Source organism: Glycine soja, chromosome 17, assembly GCF_004193775.1.
Source record: "Glycine soja cultivar W05 chromosome 17, ASM419377v2, whole genome shotgun sequence".
Taxonomy (NCBI): domain Eukaryota; kingdom Viridiplantae; phylum Streptophyta; class Magnoliopsida; order Fabales; family Fabaceae; genus Glycine; species Glycine soja.
This window is the reverse complement of record NC_041018.1, coordinates 37,550,899-37,560,710: the sequence shown is the minus strand read 5'-3', so window position 1 is coordinate 37,560,710 and position 9,812 is coordinate 37,550,899. Positions and strand designations below refer to the sequence as shown.

The 9,812-nt window shown below is 28.3% G+C and overlaps 1 long non-coding RNA gene across 1 annotated transcript; it reads right to left on the bottom strand.

The window, feature by feature from the left end:
- Window positions 1-432: 432 nt before the first annotated feature.
- Window positions 433-1,035, bottom strand: LOC114392863. The gene is made up of 2 exons (XR_003662401.1): window positions 803-1,035; window positions 433-707 (listed from the first exon to the last, which is right to left on the bottom strand). It is a non-coding gene; the product is annotated as an uncharacterized LOC114392863 (long non-coding RNA).
- Window positions 1,036-9,812: the final 8,777 nt, after the last annotated feature.

The following is a 9,812-nucleotide window of genomic DNA, read 5'->3' as shown; positions in this document are numbered from 1 at the left end:
GCAATACCTTCGTTTAACACAATGCAATCATTCTGAACTAACAATTTACAGATCAAGTTTCTAGGAAAACATCTTTAGTTCTTTACCCACTTCCTTTAAACATTTTAGTGCTCAACTGTTCATAAATAGCTCCTTCTCCCTGCTCTAACTTCTAAGCCTTTAACATAATCCATCTTGAGCAAAATGATGAAACTACCTTAGACACCAGATGCAAGCCCCTGCTTGAATTACTTAATTTCTAAATCATTTGCTCTCTGTTCATGTGATACATATAGTATTGAGTCATTGATATCAACTCACTCTAAGCATACAATACAACTAACATGAGATGACCTAAATTGCATTGTAGCTTGACTATATTCCACACACATTATTCAATTTTAACACAACAGAAAGCACACTAGCTAGTGGAAGCAAACAGCATCAACTATATCAGCAACACTCAAATTTAAAAATTAAACAAAACTTCATTCATCACTGTTATACCAAAAAAACAAAAAAATCATATCCTTTACTGCACACAATTAACAATTTCATACAACAATTGTTTGAAGAAAATGAAATTGAATGAGAACGTTTGTTGTTGTTGTTGTTGTTGTTGTCGGTCAGTGAGCCTTTGTTCTCTGTTGATGTTGCTGTTGCTGTTGTTGTAGCTGCTGCTGCTGTTGTGGCTTATTGTCAGTGGCCAATCTATAAATCCAATACACCTGAAGCAGAGAGAAAGAGGAGAATTTAGGTTAAGTCTGTTGAGGTGAGGAAAAAAAATTGAAGAAGAAGAAGAAGAAGAAGAAATTAGGGTTACCAAAGCGAAGACGTGAAGTGCAATTAGAAGAACCACCAACAAAGGAACTGCATTCGAGATCCATGGATGATGCTCTTGCGATTCGGAACTCGCCATTGTTGCAACTTCGATGCGATGCGTAGCAGCACGACGTCGTTTTGCTCAATCACGGATCTGCACGGTGACGCTTTTCTTTTCCATTCAGACAGAGTAAGATCCCCCTCTCTCTCTCTCTCACACACACACACTTCAATCTGCTCAAAGTAGAAAAGTTAGAAAAAATAGATTTTTAATTTTACTGGAAAAATCACAATTTACAAATTAGTAAAAGTGTAAAACTACTGTATAAATATTTATTTTTGCAATATTTGTAAAAAATATTATTATTATTATTATTGTAATAAAAATTTATTATTATATGTATTTTTTACTTAAAAAATAATAATATAAAAAAGTTTTATACTCGATTTATTCATAAAATCGTTTATGAATAGCTCAAAAAATTATTAAAATTCAAAATCTAATAAATCAAATAACTGAAAATTACTCTTTAATTTAATAAATTTGTAATTCTTAAATATCAAACTGATTTATTAATTTTTTATATGATATTTTATTATTTTTTTTTACAAATCTCTCACTTATTCTTATTAAGGTTACCATCATTCTCATCATAATTATCAAATTTTGACTTATCATTGACTTAACTAGAGTATTGAATTACTAGATCAGGAGTGGACCTTTGACTTAACTAGAGCATTGAATTACTACATCAGGAGTGGACCTAAGTTAATAACGCATGACTCGATATATATATATATATATATATATATATATATATATATATATATATATATATATTTTGGTCACAATTTATCAATTAGCAAAAGTGTAAAACTACTGAGTATATGTTGGAAAAACTCAAGTCTCACATCAATTAAATAAATATAAAGTCAAATTAGAATATAAAAATGTCATCCCTTTAGTTAGCTTTTGGGGTTGAGTTAGGTCTAAACTCACATTCTAAGATGATAAGTTTAACATCGGCTAAAACCCCTTTGAACTAGCTTTTGGGGTTGAGTATATAAATATTTATTTTTATAATATTTGTAAAAAAATATTATTATTATTATTATTATTATTATTATTGTAATAAAAATTTATTATTATGTGTATTTTTTACTTAAAAAAATAGGTTATACATTAACAATATAAAAAAGTTTTATACTCCATTTATTCGTTTATGAATAGCTTTAAAATGATTCAAAATTCAAGATCTAATAAATCAAATAACTAAAAATTACTCTTCAATTTAATAAATTTGTAATTCTTAAATATCAAACTGATTTATTAATTTTTTTTATATGATATTCTATTTTTTTTACAAATAAGATAATAATTTTATCGTAATTCAATCACAATTAACATTGATAATTATTTTTTATTGATTTACAACGTATAATTTTTTATGGTGATTATCCATACTCATTAAGTTCTATTTATTATGCTTATTTTCTTTTTTATAGTATTTTTTGTTATTTTAGATTTTAGAGTATCATATTATTATAATAACATTTTAAAAAACCATGGGACATCACAATCAAATGGAAAATGATAGGATAATCCTTAATTTTTTTTGGTACTCGATATATCATTAGAAAAATTGTCTCAAATAAAAAAAATACTTGAAAGAGAAAAAAATATTTTTTTTTATTAAATAACTATATATTTTTCTCTTATCCCTCAATCACTCTTATTGTTGCCACCATTATTCCCATCATAGTTATCAAATTTTGACTTATTATTAACTTGACTAGAGTATTGAATTACTAGGTCAGGAGTCGACCTAATAAGTTAATAATTGATTATATATATATATATATATATATATATATCTAACTATTGGGATTTTTGTACTTATATCTATATGGTTATATATATTAATCACTATAACTTAAAATTGGTTGAGTGGTAAGTCATGTATGTTTTGAATCAAATGTTCATGGTTCAAATATGTCTTGTGCTATTTTTTGTGTTATTTGGATTTTGTCCATGGAAAATGAAAGACTTGGAATGTAAAATGTGAGATTTTTAAAACAAATCAGAGTCAAATACCAGTTTTATTTGGTTCAGTGTCGGTTTAATGATGTGTCATCTGGTTGCAACAGGTTGAACTGGGCGAGCCAGGTTTAATGAACCACTCTCCAGAATTGTGTTTTATGTTATTGCGTTTATCATCCGTTCATGTTTTTTTGGATGAAATCATTTGGGAACTTGTTCTAAAACTTTTGTGTGTTTGTGAAAATGATTTTGAAAATCTTCTTAAAGTTCACATATACACTATTCAATCTCTTCCTTTTAGTGTTTTTTTTTTTTCATTTAAAAAGAACTTAATATGTTTTCAATCTCTTTAAACGAGTGAGCTTTGATTTTGGCATCTATAGTATTTTTTTTCTTTGGTTTTCATTCCTCTAAAATTTAAAATAAATGTGTTTTGGTCCTTGTAAACTCAATTTTTGTTTTGATCCCGATGATTTTTTTCTTTCATTTTTGTTATAAATTGAGTTTAATCATAATACAGATATGTACTCATTTATGCCAACTAGAAAAAAAAATTGTTATTAGTGTTTATAAAGTAAAAAAAAAAAGACTTTACACATTGTTAAGAAAATACACGTGTTAGCAAATATATTCAACATATTTAAAGTAAAAAAAATCTTTTAAAATTTAGTTTAGATCTTATTTATCGTTATGTTAATCATGTGTCAAACCATTAAATTTGTCTAAAGACATATGTATTGATTGAGGTGTAATAAGACAATTATCATAATGTGTGAATACCATATCACACTTCAGCTAAGAGTAATATGATATAATTACTCACAAGAGACCTTGGGTGTTGGGCCAAATCCAACCTATTTTTGACTTCTATATATACCATTAACATCACTATAGAAGATAAACATTTTATATAAATTCTCAAAAGAATGAAATCTTACAATTTTGAGTTTTTGAAGTATCTTTTACAAGTATTTACCTTATTTTTATGGTGTCTTAACCTTACCATAGAGAGACCAAACTTAAAAGATCTAAAACCTCTATCCATATAGGCCACGACAAAAGTACCAGTTTAGGCTCCTTTTGCAAACTATTTACCAAAATGGGACTGTTTTCAAACTATTTACCGGGGGGTCTATTTTTATTTGCACTATGCCAAAGACAGGGGCGCAATACAACGGGGAGCTGACATGTGACATTGAGCTGTTGTGCCAACAAATATGTGCAATGGGTTGCTACAGTCGCAGTGGCGCAACCACTTTTAGTCAGCATAGGTGCAGGTAGGGACAACGCAAAGTGGCGCAACCACAGGTACGCACGTGAGCATGTTGCGCCATAGGGGTTGGCGCAATACTCCTCCCCCCCAAAACTCTCATTCTTCGCTTATAAATTGAAAATACACATGTTGTTCCCTCACTTGCAGCAAACACCCCCCTCTTCCAGCAGCTTCCTTCTTCCTGGTAAGCATTTTGTTGCTCCCTTCCCTCCCAACTTGCTCTCTCTCTTTCCTAATATGCTCTCTTTCTCATAATATTTTTATTTCATGTTCTTTATTATATCTAATGACACTTACATGTTTTAAAATATGTGATATTGCGTTTATATTTAAAATATTTAATGAGTACATTTAATGACATTAAATGACACTTACATGTTTTAAAATACTTGAAAGAATGTACCGTCGACTTGTATGATTCGCTTGCAATACTTGAAAGCCTCTTTACATTGACCGAAAGTCCAAAATACTTGATGGAACTGACGGTATTCACGACTCACCGTATTGCCAACTACAAAATCATCATCACATATTTGATAATACAATCCTGGACAATGATTTTGCATGTGCTTCGGTCATGACGAAAGTTGGCCATAAGATTCATCCCAATCACCATATTCTATCATAATGGCCATTTGTTTAGCCTTCCAGGCCTTTCTGTATGAAATTTTATAGTTAAACATACCACTGATCCTTTCTTGAATCAAAGAAATTTTCAATGATGAATCTTCTTTAATCAACCCTATGAAAATAATTATAACAAAAATTAATTATCAACATAAACCAAATCAATGATAAACAAACATGAATAATTAAAATAGTTAAAATCATACCTACTGCATATGTAGCAATTAAATCAGAATCAAGTTTGTCATGGTACACATGTGCGGTCCCCCCCACTATGTAACTTTCCATGGATCAATTTTTTTTAGATACAATTGTCCTTATATGAAAAGGGCATGGGATGTCATCACTTCGATTTGCGCAACAAACAACATATTTTTGTGATTTTGATTCAAGAACTTTAAAAGTTTGGTGCACCTTCATAACATACTGTTGCAGTGCATTTTTCACTGCATTTTTGCTTTCAAATTCCATGCCAACAAATAATTCTTGGCCAATATTGAAGGTTGATGCCATATCGAAACCACAAATGTCTTTTTCATCGGGATGACTCCAATTAATGTTACTATAATTAGAAGCAAATTCCCAAAATGCAGTCTCACTTCCACCTGCAAATAAATCTTAATATACGGTTTTTTCTCAAAAGTATTTATGAAAACATGCCTCTTTTAGTGCTATTTAATGTCCATTAATGGTTTAAAACTATATACCAATACGGACCTCTTCTGTATACTATTTACAAAAAAATATTATAAGATTACAATATTATTTAATTAAATATACCTTCTTCATTTGTGTCAGATATATCATCGATATCTTCATCCTCATCCAACGAGTCCTCAACATATGAATTAGATATCATATAATCATCATCGTCAGAATTTTCATCTAAATTTGTTGCAAATCTTTGAACTTTTGATTCATTGGTAGCTATATTATTCTCACATAATAATAGCGAATTTGTCACATTCAACGCAGAAGCACCGACAACATCTACTTTAATGCACAATTCAATGACACTCATTTCTTGTTGTTGTTGAAAACTTTTAATCATTGTTTCAACATCTTCATCGTCACAAATTTGCAATGCAATATATTTACCTGCAACTAAAAATCGGCAAGTCATAGTAGATATACTTTCATTTTTATCTAATTTTACCTTATCACAAATTCTTTTTTTTAACCCATCAAAAGTTACACCACGTTTAATTTGAATAGCCTTTTTAGGGCCTTCAAATCTGATGTTGTCGTCACTTTGAAATATTCTTCCATTCAAATAAACCAGAACAATAATCGAAGAACTCATTTTTATAACAAAACCTACAAAATAAATCAATAATGTCATCAACAATTTTCATTAATAATAATAACATCAAAAAATAATACAAATTAATAAAAATAAATTAATAAATATATTATTGATTTTTACCCGACAGAAGAAATATCAACAAAGCTGTAATATAGAGAGAAAGGAATTTGGAGGGATGCGAAAACAATGTACCAGAAAGTGTGTGTGGATGGAAGGGAAACGAGAGTTTATATAGGCATGTATTGTGCCGGTAATAATGGCGTAATACGTTGTACTTAGGGCATTTGAGCAAAGGGTTGCTCCAACTGACATGACACAATACATTTTCAGCTGGTCAACACTACACACGCTGCCAAAAGTCTGTTCAAAAGTGATTGCGCCACTGCAACTGTAGCAACCCATTGCGCATATCTGTTGGCACAACAACTCAATGTCACGTGTCAGCTCCCCGTTGTATTACGCCCCTGCCTTTGACACAATGCAAATAAAAACAAACCCCCGATAAATAATTTGAAAATAACCCCCTTTTAGTAAATAGTTTGCGAAAGGAGCATAAACTGGTACTTTTGCCTATAGGCCACATCAAAGTTAACACTTATTAGGAGTTTAATTCTAACAAACAATCCACATTGGATAGGTTAGTAATTTATCTTGGGAGACATCATCCCAATCCATCTCGGTTCCAAGACAAATCAATTTTCATCCCTTCCAAAGTTGAAATTATTGTTTTTGGTTCCTAACATTCATTTTTAGATAATTAACATTTATTTTAAAATTATAGATAAATTTTAGATGTATCACACTAGCAAATGTCATCAAAGATGATCATTTAACATTTCATTAAACACATAGATAGTTAATAAGAATGAGAACCATCTTTTTACAAGAATCAAAACAAAAAATTACTTATTCTACAAGAATGGAAAAAATATATTTAACCCTCTAAGATATCTAATTCAATCAATACTCAACACGATGAATACGTGATTAACATAATTACAACACACGACTTTCCATTATTTCGAAGTACAAGTGAGAAATGGACTTGTAGTTTTGCAAGAGTCAAATGTGGTAGTTGGAAATTAATTGAGACGAAATAGCAGTTCCCTTTTGATACGGTTGATGTATACCCTGTTTCTTATGAGAGACACACGTAAGTAGTTGGATAGGTCAATTAATGGCAAAACATGTGGAATATTATAGAGACATTTCAAAGGAAAGATAGATTGTAATATCTGAAGGATAAACCTCAAATGAAAACCACACACCACGGAAAAATGTCAAAGATAAGTATCTAGAAGATTGAAAATCACACCATTATAAGAATTTTTATTCACACCAAGTCACCAATACTGTAACATGAGAATTTCTCTCCAAGGAGGTCTTAATCTGTCTGCCACTACTTTGCACACTATTTAACTCTAATAAACCACTTTTTTTTTTTTTACTTAGCTAAGACCATTTAAATGGAGAAGATAAACATTTGAAATTGTTCATTCTTGTGTATTATTGCAGGAGAAAACTGTGATAGAAAAGATTGAAAATAAGGTTTCCATTGCTGAGGTTTACACTTTTGCTTTGGAATATGTTTGGCCTTACTTTTGCACTTCACACTTAAATTTCGCAGGAAGCTTCTTTGCTTCGTTTATCAAATTCAAAACATATTTCTTAGTTCTTTTGGAAGTTCGTAAAGAAAACAATTTCATAAACTGATTTTTGCATGAAAGAAGGTAACTGAATATAAATTGTGTTAGTTTTTAAAAAAGAAAATTAGTTAATAATTTAAATAAGTTCATTTTTAAAATATACTTTGATATAAGTTTTAAACATGATCACATTTTCCTTAAATAGCTAACGCATGTTCATACATTTATGAAAAAAATACTTTTAAATAGTTGTCTCAAATTATCTCCACAACAAATTTAATTTTTCATTTTCCAAAGAGAGTTGGATCTTGTCGAAGGAATTAGCAATCTTACAGTAGAGTGTAAATTTGAAATCGCATTAAAAGAAATTTTGCATTTAGTATTTAATTTTGTCTTGAGAAGAATTGTCTCTCATAGAAAAAAGTGATTGATGAAAATTTCTGAATTTTCATTCTTAAGACAAACCCTTGTATATATTTTCTTATTCATATCATTACGTTTATTCTCTTTTCGTAACAATTGGTTTTTGATTTTTTTATATCAAATTAAAGTTTTTAATTAATTACTTATACAACAGAAATGATTACTTTACTTAATTTTTCTAATTAATAATTAAACTATAAAATATAAATATTATTATTAATAATAATATATTTATAAATTACTAACAAAACAGTATCCTATTAATTAAAATAGCTTTTAATTTTTTTTAAAATACAAAATTTTAATTATAATATGCTTATATTTTAATTTTATTTTTTATTATCAATAAATAAAAAATTTATATGAATTAAGTTAATTTTATATTTTATATATATTTAAATATACATTTACAATGTATGGATTTTTTTTATTCCATAGGAATTGAAGACTATATTAAGATATTTATTAATTAATTATTTATTCAAAAGAAAATTATTACTTTACTTAATTTCTCTAATAATATTTAAACTATAAAAATATAAATATTATTATTAATAATAATATATTAATAAATTACTAAAAAAAGCAGTATCTATTAAATAAACTAGCTTTTATTTTTTAAAAATAAAAATTTAAATGATAATATGCTTATATTTTAATTTGATTTTTTATTATCAATAAAATAACAATTTTATAGGAATTAAATTAATTTTTATATTATAAATATATATTTACATATACATTTACAATGTATGGATTTGTTTTTATTCCATAGGAATTGAAACCCGTATTAAGAGATTTATTAATTCCTCTTGCAACATGTGACTCTCATAAACTCAAAGGAATTTTACACATTAATTTTTCTGTTGAACGGACTATATCGATTATGCTTACTCATGTGAACGTAATAAAACATTATACTAATTTAACAACCATTTTAGTTGAATATATTGAATTTATATATACTTGTTAATAATTGTTTGAAATATTATTTGCTGGATTTTCTGAATTTTTGCCCCATCCCTTGCCATAGGATTGCTATACTTTAATTTCCTTCTTGAATGGAACCCAACAGCCAAAGAAAATTTAAGAAACAGCAATGACGTATCATACCATTTCTTGAGGCGACGATTATTTCATCCTTTTATTTGATGCTACGTCGATCATTTCACGCATTTCCTTTTTGGAGTTTCGTTCTCTTTATTTTGTTTGGTTGGAATATCAAAAAATATTTGAAATTGAGTCAAATAGACCATCAAAAGATCGGAATAATAAATTGGCTGTAAAATAATATATTTCTGTAAAATAAGTATTTGTTTTTGAGATTGAATGAATACTTATATCTTAACATTTTGTGGACAAAATGTTATATCTAAAAAGAATTGAATGACCTCGAATTACACTCAAAATATCTTACAAAATAAATAGACAATTAGGGGAATAAGTAATAACAGAATAGGGCACAAGATGAGGGAAATGTATAGCACAATGCATGAACATACTGTGAAATAGAATTTGTCAAAGGAATTGATAGATGGGTTTCTTTTTTAATGAAAGCCTTGACTCTTAAGCTTATGAAAATATAAAGAAAAACAAACATCAAGTATTCAAGTTTAATGAACCACTTGCAGGAAAATATGATACTAGGTCAGCACAACTTAATACTTAATTTTTTTCTTTTTCCACTCAAAGATT